The sequence below is a fragment of the Cryptomeria japonica genome, chromosome 1, assembly GCF_030272615.1.
Source record: "Cryptomeria japonica chromosome 1, Sugi_1.0, whole genome shotgun sequence".
Lineage (NCBI taxonomy): Eukaryota > Viridiplantae > Streptophyta > Pinopsida > Cupressales > Cupressaceae > Cryptomeria > Cryptomeria japonica.
In genome coordinates this window covers 10,421,027-10,432,537 of record NC_081405.1, presented here as the reverse complement: position 1 = coordinate 10,432,537, position 11,511 = coordinate 10,421,027, and the positions used below count along the sequence as shown (strand labels likewise).

At 38.5% G+C, this 11,511-nt stretch overlaps 1 long non-coding RNA gene across 1 annotated transcript; it reads left to right on the top strand.

The window, feature by feature from the left end:
- Positions 1-9,692: 9,692 nt before the first annotated feature.
- LOC131036603 (uncharacterized) lies at positions 9,693-10,725 on the top strand. Its single transcript, XR_009104124.2, has 3 exons — positions 9,693-9,790; positions 10,018-10,144; positions 10,316-10,725. It is a non-coding gene; the product is annotated as an uncharacterized LOC131036603 (long non-coding RNA).
- Positions 10,726-11,511: the final 786 nt, after the last annotated feature.

Here is an 11,511-nt window from a genome sequence, read left to right as displayed (position 1 = left end):
AGTTATACCGTACGACATACGGATTCAAGACACAGAGAGCAGGAACCATTGTACAACATGTGCACAGTCTGGAAGGCAAGTTGAGTCGTACGACGTATGGCTTGTAGAGGTTCTACCGTACGATGTACGGATTCAAGGCGTCAGTGAGTTAAACAGGAACCACCGTACGGCATACGACACCCAGAACACAGCAAAAGGAAGACGTACTTGTACGACATACGCAGCACGAGGCACAAACAAAAATTGCCATACGACATACGGTCTTCCTCCACTGTACGTGTACGACATTCAGCGCATGGTGTTGGTGTGTACAAAAAATGGAGCAAGAACAAAAGGGACCCACCGTACAGCGTACGACTTGACCGTACAGACATGATACAAGGCAGGGACACACCTTTACTAAACGGTGTATGGACAACGCAAACCAACGCGTGCGGAAGCAAGGGAAATCCATACAGTGGCAGATAAGGAAGTAGTATGACGGCAACAACCGGGTCGTACGGCAGGCATTTGACCGAGCAATCAAGGCACAAGGGTATAAGAGAGGAAGCGCAGAACACAAGGAAGGGACCGTACAGCAGGGAAACTGAAAGTAATACAATGGGCCGTACCAACTGGTGAGATAATCTGGCAGACGATTATAATGACGCAGGAAGGGGTTTAGTCAGAAGAACGAGGAAAGGCAGTTGCAGTACAACCATGACCACCACAAAGCCTGCCAGCAGTAGGAAAACCAAGAGTAGACCGAAGACAACAAAGGACCCGGAGGAACTCACCGCAGCCAATGTAGCATTCGAAAGTGTCATTGGCAATGAATGTCGTACCTGGTGGGAGGAAAACCCTCCAGATCATGTGATGAAGGAATCACTTAAAAAAACACAGGTCAACCACATTGTGCAGATGCCCATATTTAACATTAAGGAGTTCAAGCCAGTCCTACGGACCATGGTATCCGGTTATAACCCTCACGAGCGTGCTTCGGTCATCCAGTTTCAAGGGCACACAGTGCGGGTTTCATTCAAACCTGAGGATTTCAGGCACATGTTTGGCATACCAGATAAAGGAGCAGTTGCTACCAAACCAACCAAAAACCTTACCAAAGAAAAGAAAAAATGGTTGATAGACCTGGTGTGCAGAGACGACCTTACAGAAGAATAGTGGAAGAGTGTCTGGGTCGATAGCAGAGGAATGAAGCGTAGTTTTATCACACCAGGAGAGTGGAGGATGTTGATGGACCTAGTTAAAAATCGCCTGACAGGGGCCAGTCGAGCTTCAGATATCGCCATATGGATGATTGGGTTAATGAATGGGGTCAGATACGGGAAAGTGTACAACTGGGGGCAACTCCTGGCAGAACGCATTCATGACTTCCTGAGATTAGAACACAAAGAATTCTACATGTGCCATCATGCCATCAGTTTGTTCCTAGATGCAGTATGCCTACAGGTACCGCCAGAGGGTTGGGGGACGTTCGAACCTCATGGATGAGGTAGAACCAAATAAACCCACTATGTACTACTACATTCACCTAGACACCCTTGGCGACACAACGCAACCCACACGAAAGAGGAGGAAGCTAGACACATCTGTGGAAGTGGAAGAGGGTAGCAATTGAAGGGTCCGAGGAAGCAGAAGAAACAGAAGAACTAGAAAGTGGGGATGAAGGGTTCCATCTGTCGAAACACACCACTGTAGAGGAAGAGGAGGAAATGGAATCATGCCAGCAGGAAGAAGATGAAGAAGAGGAGCAACGGGGGGGATTGCGGGCACAATGGAAGAGCACGAGGGTAAATGTTACGCCCTCAAAATTAGCCTCGGCACACCTAGTACCTCAGGAGGCACTTGCAGTCGCCAGCCCCGTAGGAGATGTATGACCTATGGGGGTATTATTCCAGAAGATTAGCAAAGGGGAGCCACCGACACAATGACGAGTATCGTTGCCACAGATCAGTTTAGCCGTACTGGCAGCATAAACTGGTACAGAAACTGGTATGACGGAAGTAGGAACTGGTACAATGGCAGCAGAGACCGACACAATGGCAGCATGAACTAGTACGGCGGGAACTGGTACGAGGGTAGCAGAGACTTGTATGACATCAGTTAACTTAGAGGTAGCCCTGGGTACTATGACATATGAGGATATAGATGCGTTGCTGGACGGGTGGCTAGGACAGTTCGCGCTTGCCCCACACCTGCCCCCCTCCCCCGCACCACATAACATGGCTATTAGGCCCGACGTGACTCTAGATAGTGGGGTCACTATCCCAGATGAGGAGAGACCCACTGATCAGACGCAGCAGGGAAAGGACGAGCAGAGAAGTGGCCTGAAGGGGACTCTCACTGGACTCCATATCACACTACCTGATCTGAGTGACCCAACAGGCTCACTAAGATGATTCCTGACGGAGCTACAAGGACTCTCGGATGTTGCACGCGACATGGCTCAGCTGACTGGACAGATGGAGGTTGGTAATTTAGCCGACGCTACACAACTGTGTCATTTTATGGCACAGGGGTGCAAAGATGAGTTCATGCAACACCTCAAGCAGCAGGGATGGCCGAATAATAGTACACCTGAGATGATTAAGAAATAGACCCACAGGACCATGATAGGAGGCTTAGGTACCTTAGGCACCACTTTCCATAGTATGGAGGGAGCTTTTCGCGAGGTGTACTTATAGATGCGGCAACATCAAGTGGAGAAAGAGGCCCAACAGATCTACATAGTAACCCTAGAAAAAGAGAGCACGAAGCAGACGGAGTTGGCCACAATTGAAAAGAGCTTGAGGAAGGAGATGGAAATGAAGATGACTACATATGAGGCCCATTGCAGCATCCAAGAGAAGGAGGCACATGCATTGGTAGCCCAGGTGGCGACACTCACTTCACAGCTGGAGCAAAAAGATGGAAAATTGATGGAAGTTGTTCACATGGTAAAGAAAGCACGAGAACGACAGTTAATGGCAGAAAAGAATCTGAAAACTCAGGCCGGGCAGCGACCTTAGCCTACTACCACTACAGGGATGCCTCCTCCCTCTTCTCAGTCTTAGCCATGTTTTATTTCAGTTCTCTTGTCTGAATCGTCTAGAAGACGACTGCGTTTTTGGGGGGGGATAATGTTAGGGGTAAAAACGTATGTTAGTACGAATAATAATTATAAGTGTGTTATGTGTGTTTATGTTTTTCTATTGCCGAGAGGTTCCCATCGGGTAGTTGGGAGTTGGTGATGGTTGGCAACTTGGCCAACCATCGGGTCTATATAGTGTTTGGTTGGAACCTCAACAGGGGATGATGTATGAACCATTGGAGACATTGGAATAAATATTTAACTTTCTAGTTTGATTATTATCATCTGTCATTCATGTTATGATGTACAATTATTCTGTTCTATGAATGCTTAGTATATGCAGGTACTGCTAGGTTATTGATTATCCACCACTATACCTTTAGGACTAAACAAACACCTCAGCTACAAACTTTGATTCTTCCAACACTCCATCGACACATCTAATATTCAATACAAGCTCATTCACTTTTGCATAAAGGAGGTAATATTCTCATCTTCTCCCATTCTCAGCATATCATACTTTCCCTTTAGGCTCTGCAACTTAGAAACTTTCACATGGCTATCACCTTCATACAAAGTCTCTAGCTTCTTCCATATCTCATGACCAGTTTGTAAATCTATAACACTAGTTGTCTCAGAATCAGTCAAGGCACTCAGTAATGCTTCCTTAGCTCTAATATTGTATTTAGCTTCATTTATCTCATATGGAGTTGTAGGACCATTCAAAGGAACATTATACACATTCTTAGTAATCTTCTAGTAATCTTCATCGATGCATCTCAACTGACACTCCATCCGGTTTTTCCAAAGAGAGTAGTTTGTTCCATCAAATCTTGGACTATCCTTCTTGTAGCATAGGTTGCCATCCCAGATCACCTCAAGCGATGAAGATTCTTTTGAAGGATCTAGATCTAATACCAATTGTTGGCAACAAGGCAGAAAACTAATGGGGGGTGAATCAGTTTTCTCAAAAACTTTGTTTAACTCAAACACAATTCCATATTTGATAATTAACAGTGAAAGCATAAATCAATGCCACATCAATAACACACATATAACCAAGATTTTTGACATGGAAAACCTAGTTAAGGGAAAAAACACAATGGGAACCTACCCACAATATGATGATACCCTATTAGAAGTATATGAAATATTACAATGGGGAATGCACATGCATTCAAGCACACTGCCTTGAGCTCACTACTCAAAAACAATAAGGGCTACAACCCTGGGGAAGACTCACTATCTTACAAAAAATTTAGATTACATTTGGAAGATCATGAATTGATATAATAGCATCTCCTCGTGCTTGGCTATAGTTCCAGTTAGGCACATATACTGCTCTTTCACACTTATTCACACTTCTTTTCTGCTATCGAAAGATTAAATCATTATTCGTACATCTCACATATCCACTGATATATATTTGTAATATGATATTACACTAATTTATACATATCATCAACCTATATTTCAAGGTCGGCTCAACACACATCACAAGTTACAAAGATATAATCATACATTCTACAATATTACATGTGGACCAACACAATTTTGACTAAGATATAATATGGTCATAAATCACCTCCTCAAACATGAAACACCTTCAAGAATTATGCTCAAACATCCACAACATGCTACAATCATTATGTCAGCCAAGAACATGAAGAACACCACTGGATCAAGAAAAATCATCAATAACACGAACAACAATCAATGCGGACCATCAACACAAAAAGGACACGATCTAGAAACATCCACAAGCATCATGAATTACCATAACAACAACTGCAACAATGCCACTTACTAGAATCTCTATCATCATTATATCGAACCTCAAGAATGCTAACTGAATTGATTGTTAAACTGAAAGATACACTTACGAACCTCCAAATCATGAACCATCTGAATTGAGGACACACCAGAACATCCTAAACACTCTTCCAAATCTACAAACCAAGATATTGCAATGCAAAGAAATGCAAAACAAAATCCAGAACACCAAACAATTGAAAAACCAACCGCAACACCAGATCTCATAACTAGATCAAATCACCATACGAACCACTAAAACTATAGTTGAATCAACTAGAGATAATTATCTCATAACCCTTTAATTTGTAACAACTCATTTGCAACACATTGGCCAAACCAACTTACTTAATCTAACTGCAACACTGAAACACAAAGGAATATGTTTACATCAATGAAAAAAATGCATTCTAGTAAACTTCTCAAAAATATTCAACAAGATTTCCTAAAATCTCATTCACCTCGTCTATGAAAGATGATTATGCATCCATAAAGCCAGGTGATACCTTTTGTGTTGATCATCTTTTCTATACAAAACCTTAAATTTTTAAAGAGCTACGTGATATTTATGGCCCAGGGTATAATCTTGTATTAAAGCTTAATTATGATGGTAAAGGTTGTGGACCCAAGGGAAAAGGTATTAGGATTCCTTTGGAACCTAAACCTTGTCATCATAACACTAGACTAGGATATCAACCTACATCTCATAAGGCTAAACCATGGTTGACTGTCAACATGATTTATGTCAAACCTCTTCCTCTTAAGCTTGTACATCTCGAATACATTGATACTACGACACCATCTAGCGAAGTTCATTTGGACCTTTTCCCTTTGGAAGGGGCTTTAAAATAATGTCTAGGTGTGTTTGTTTAGTTACCTTCTTACCATCATAACCATCGATTTCCATATTGTTTTCTCAAGCATACTTTGGGGAATCCGTCATGAGTGTTAATAAAGTAGCTTCGTTATCCCATGATGAGGAGAGCAAATCTTCACCTCATCTAGAAAACCATAGTACCCTACTAAAAGGAGAAACTATTTATGTTTCTATGGATGACAAAGCTCCTCATAAGGTTATCAAAGTTGGAAAGTGTTTATCCTCAAAGGAATCTAAGGAAATTTCGAATCCCATACACTAGTTTCTTGACATTTTCGCTTGGTCATATGAGAAAATGCCATGAATTGATGAATCAATTGTGGTTCACAATATTGTGCTAAGTCCCAATGCCAAGCCTGTAAAGAAAAAGATATGAAAAATGAATCCACAGGTAGCCTTGTTAGTCAAGAAAGATATAGAAAAGTTTTTAAAAGATGGATTTATCCGTCCTATTAACTACTCTCCTTGGATTTTGAACATTTGTTTTAGTCGGTTAACCTGATGGTCGAATCTGAATCTATATGGACTTTTGGGGTTTGAATAAATATTCCCTCAAGGATGACTTTCCATTCTCGAATATTGATATGATCGTAGATTCAACTATAGGTTATGCTTTGCTCTCTTTCATGGATGGATTCTTGAGTTATAATCAAATTCACATCAACCCAAAAGATCAGTATATTTGTTTTACAACCCCTTGGGGTACCTTTTGTTATGTCATCATGTTGTTTGGGTTGAAGAATGCAGGAGCAACCTACCAACAAGCCACGACTCTTATATTTCATGACTTCATTCACAAGATTTTAGAAGATTATGTTAGTGATATCTTAGCAAAGTCAATTATCCACCAAGATCATGTTAAGAATCTTCGATCGATCTTTGAAAGGCTTCGACTATATAAGATGAGACTAAATCCTCTTAAGTTTGTTTTTGGCATCAACACTGGAAAAATTTTAGGGCTTATTGTCTCTCACCGAGGAATTGAGATGGATAAAAACAAAATCAATGTGATTGTTAACATGCCTCCACCAAAGAACATCTCTCAGCTTCACAGTTTGAAAGGGAAGATTTGGGCCATTTGTAGATTCATAGCTCAATTGGTTGATCATTGTCTTCCATTCACGCAACTGTTGAAGAAAGATGTACACTTCAAATGGAATGAAGAGTGTCAGAAGGCCTTTAATTCTTTCAAGAATTATTTATCTAATCCACCTATCTTAATGTCATCTATGTCAGATAGACCCTTCCTTCTATACATATCCACCTCATCTAATGCTCTAGTAGCCTTGTTAGCTCAGCATGATGATGATGATGATCAAGAAAGGGAGGTATATTAAATTAGCCATGTTCTTGTCGAGTATGAAACTTGATATTTTGCAACAGAAAAACAATGTTTAGCTCGTGTCTTTACGACTGAGAAGCTAAGGCATTATATCCTTCATGCAAAAACATGAGTGATCATTACAAACGATCTTCTTAAACACCTATTTTCAAATTCCGACCTCTTAGGCAAGATGGCTAAGTGGGTAATGTTTCTTAGTTTGATTTAAAATTCGTGACCAAGAAGTCAATCAAAAAGTAGGCTATTGTCGACCAATTAGTTGAAGCCCCTTCTTTGAAACCATTTCCTACTCTGTACCTCTTCCATGATAAAGATTCATTAACAATTAGTCAAGAGATCATATGGGATATGTACTTCAATGGATCGAGATGTCAAACTGGATTAGAAGCGGATGTTGTATTAACCTCACTTGAAGGAAAGCTAGTCCCTTGTTCTTTTCGTTTAGAATTTCATTGCACTAATAATATCATTGAATATGAAGCCTTGATTGCTAGCTTACATACTGCAATTGCAATGGAAGTAAAGCATATTCATATTCATGGGGACTCTGAACTTATTGTAAATCAGGTCACACGAGCATATCATGTTAAGCAGTTGAAATTGTCTCATTATAAGGACCTAGTCATGACCGTATTGAAATATTTCACCACTTACACTATTGATAGCACATCTCAGATAGAAAAGTGGCATGCAGATCCAATGGCAAGCATTGCTTCCCTTGTAGGCCCAGACTATGGTCAGAACGAGTATCATTTTATGGTACAAGTTCTTCGCTCTCCTGTTGTATCCGATCGTCTTGAATGTGATAGTTTTATGTGTGCTCATGTAGACTCAGAAGAGTAGTTTGCACATATCAATAACTATCTTAAAAGTGGAACTTTTCCTAATGACACTAGTAAGTGTACACTTGTTTAGATTTGAAAGCTTACTACTTGGTACATTCTCTTATATAATGTTCTTTATTGAAGACCATACAATGTTCTTCTTCTACATTGTTTGACTAAAGCCAAGATACCTCTCACCCTTCAAGAAGCCCATTCAAGCTCTGGAGGTGGGCACTTTGGAGGTAAATCTTTGGTTCACAAGTTAATTCTTACGAGGTATTACTGACAAGCAATGGAACTAGATTCCTTTTCCTTTGTCAAAAAGTGCCCTCAATGTCAACAACATAGTAACCTTATTCGAGCTCCCATGCAGGAGCTCCAAGCTCAAGCTTCTCCTTGGCCTTTTCAAACTTAGGGGTTGGATATTATTAGCAAGATATATCCCCCTTCTTCTAAAGGTCATACCTTCATTATTACTACTACAGATTACTTCACAAAGTGGGTTGAAGCTATACCACTAAGGTCCACCACTGCTGATGTAATTTATAGGTTTCTTTTCGATAATATAATCTCTCACTCTAGTTTACCTACTACTCTTGTGTCTAAAAATGTTACGCCATTTAAGAACAAAAAGGTGAAGCGATTTCTGAAAAAAATTCATATTATCCTCAATCTAGTGGTTAAGCGAAAGCCTCTAACAAAACTATTGAATGGATCTTAAGCAAAACCATTTGTAAGCATGGTAAAGATTGTAGGGAAAGTACAATGCAAAAACGCCTTCCACCGTGTTTAATTCAAAGGGGAGAGTAGTAGAGGTGATTTTCAATTTCAAATTACAATCACTAAGATGCACATTAACTGTTGACTTTCTCTTTGTGCATATTTGTCCTTGATGTCAAAACTGATTGGTTGGTTGACATACATTGTTTGGTATTTGTCATGATGACTCATGGCACTTTGGCATTGGCATTGTGATACTTAATTCAGTTGATTTTGGCATACTCATTGGTTCAATTACTCTTGACATACTTGGTCTTGAAATACACATCTCAAGGACAATATTGTGATATTGACACTTTCAGATTTGATACATTTTGTGTGGTACTAATTTGATTGGAATCCATGTGCATATAAAGTTGTCTTGCCTATACAAGTATTGGGTTATGATATTGGCTTTCAAGTGATATCAGTTTATATGTTTTGATCATTAAAATTGCTTTGATGTTGACATCAGATTATTCAGACATATACAGGTCATAGCATTTTATTCTTTAAATTGAAGATAATATGGTTCTACTTTTATGGCTTTTGACTTCAGTTTACATGAGGTATATTGCATGCTCAGAGTACTCTCTCGCGCTATATGATACACAGTCTGATTTTCATTGTATTCATATTCTTGTGTTAGATATTTCAAGCTTCATAAGCTTCATACTTTGGCATACACATTTACACTTGATGAATACATCATTAGGAGGAGTGCATTGTTTATATTATGTTCATTGATACAATTAATATCGAGTTCGAACTTCATGAAATATCACTTATACTTAGCAGTTTTTCATGGTGTTGGGTTCATTGTCATATTACAATGCATTTGCTATTATTATTAAAGTGCATACTTTACATAGCACTTAGCCGACCATATCATATGATATTGAGCTTGAATTAAATGTATTATGTGTCAACTCATATGTTAATTTTGGACAGTGCATTATCATTTGATATCGGGTTCACTTGATTGATTAACATCGACTTCACTTTGGACAGTCGATATATATTGTTGATGTGGCAATCGGTTTTTTTTAATGACTTACTCATCACGGTTGGCACGTGGACAGTAACTTTGAGTTGAACAACATGATGTGGTATTTATTTTGTTGACTCTTTTTGGATTCGAAACAATATTATGTGATGGTAAATTTGTAATGATTTTGTCAATCTCTTTCCGAACTTGAAGTGTTTATTGTGTTTTTCAAAGTATTTGAAACCTTGCAAAAGAAGATAGTGCAAGTTCATTTCATTTTTGTTTACCAAGGGTTTTTGAAACCATAGTTATCATTCACATTGTAGAACTTCATGTTTGCTATGGCAGCGTTTTCATGAGGCTAATTGAATACGAGGAAGTGAGAGTAACAATTGACTCGGTTGAGATGGAAATGGAGGTGTTTCGAGCAGGTTTTATGTTTTTTCTCTTTGGCATTTGGCCGACTTAAAATAAGGTAACATCTTTACAAGCTCTTGGTCATTTTGAGGTGAAAATGATAATAGTTTTTTTAATTTGTTTCATCAGTTTTTGTACAAGGGTTTCGATTTGGTTCAAAGTTTGTTTTGAAAACTAAAATAGTTTTTTTTCTTCTTGATATATTTGAATGGCTTCTTGCCATTATAAGGTTACAAGAGCTGATGTAACAACAGGGTTGGAAGACTTGTAAGGGTATTTATTGAAACATATTTATATTACAAAAACAAGGGTTTTGAGAGAACACAATTATCTCCGGTTCTATACAAAGATTATTTTTCTAACTGCAGAATATTTTTGTAAACAAGTAGTGGCATTCATAGTACATATTTTGTAATGGGCTATAATGTAGAATATCTTATTGCATATTATTAAGATGTTGTGATTGCAGAAGATAATTGCAATTACAAGACCTTGATAGTGTACACTGCTTATTGAGAAATTCACTGTAAGGAGATGTTGCTCCTATGAAAGTTGATACTCGTGATTTTGAGGTGTTGAGTTGGTGCTCCTCCATTGTATAGAGTTGGTTCTCTTTGATGAAATAAAAGGACAGGTTATGAGTGGTTTTTTATACCCCATGAGGGTTTTTCCACTCAAGAAAATCAGTTGTTATGTGATGCTATTTATGTTCAGTTTTTGTGCTTAAAATTTCTTCTCATTATGTTATATGTCAAATTATTCATGCAATGCTCTGATATTTTTTACATTGTTTCAAGTTGTCTAAAAGTTCAAAGTTTCATTATTCAAATCTGTCATGCAAATGTTCAATGTGTGAATGTGATAAATTTGTCATAAAGAAATTTCAATCTGCTATTATTATGTTTTTTTTCCAATATAAAAGAAAGCATTTAAAATTTTTTCACTTAACCATCATTTGAACAATGTACATTATGCTTCAATATGGTCTATTAAGTTGCTCATGTTGTGGCTGGTTAAGTTATTGAAAAGCAAACTTTCTGTGTGTTACATTGCCTAAATAAGTCACACTCATTTGTTCAAGGTCAAGAGTTTAGATCTACATTTCAAGTCAAAATTTTAATTTATACATTACTCTAATTCACCCCCCCCCCTCTCAAAGTAATTCCACTTTCAACAAGTGGTATCAGAGCGTAGGGTCCTGCATTAGGTTTTACCACCTAGGATTGGTCCTTGTTTTGGAAGTCTATCATCATGTCACATGTGCAAGAGGGGTCATCTATCACTAGAGCTCCTTTATTTGATGACTCTAATTATGTGTTCTAGAAAATCAAAATGAAAACATGTCTGATTTCTATAGACCTAGATGTGTGGACTATTATGTGCAATAAGTACATTGTACCTGACACAATACCTACAGACCCAGAT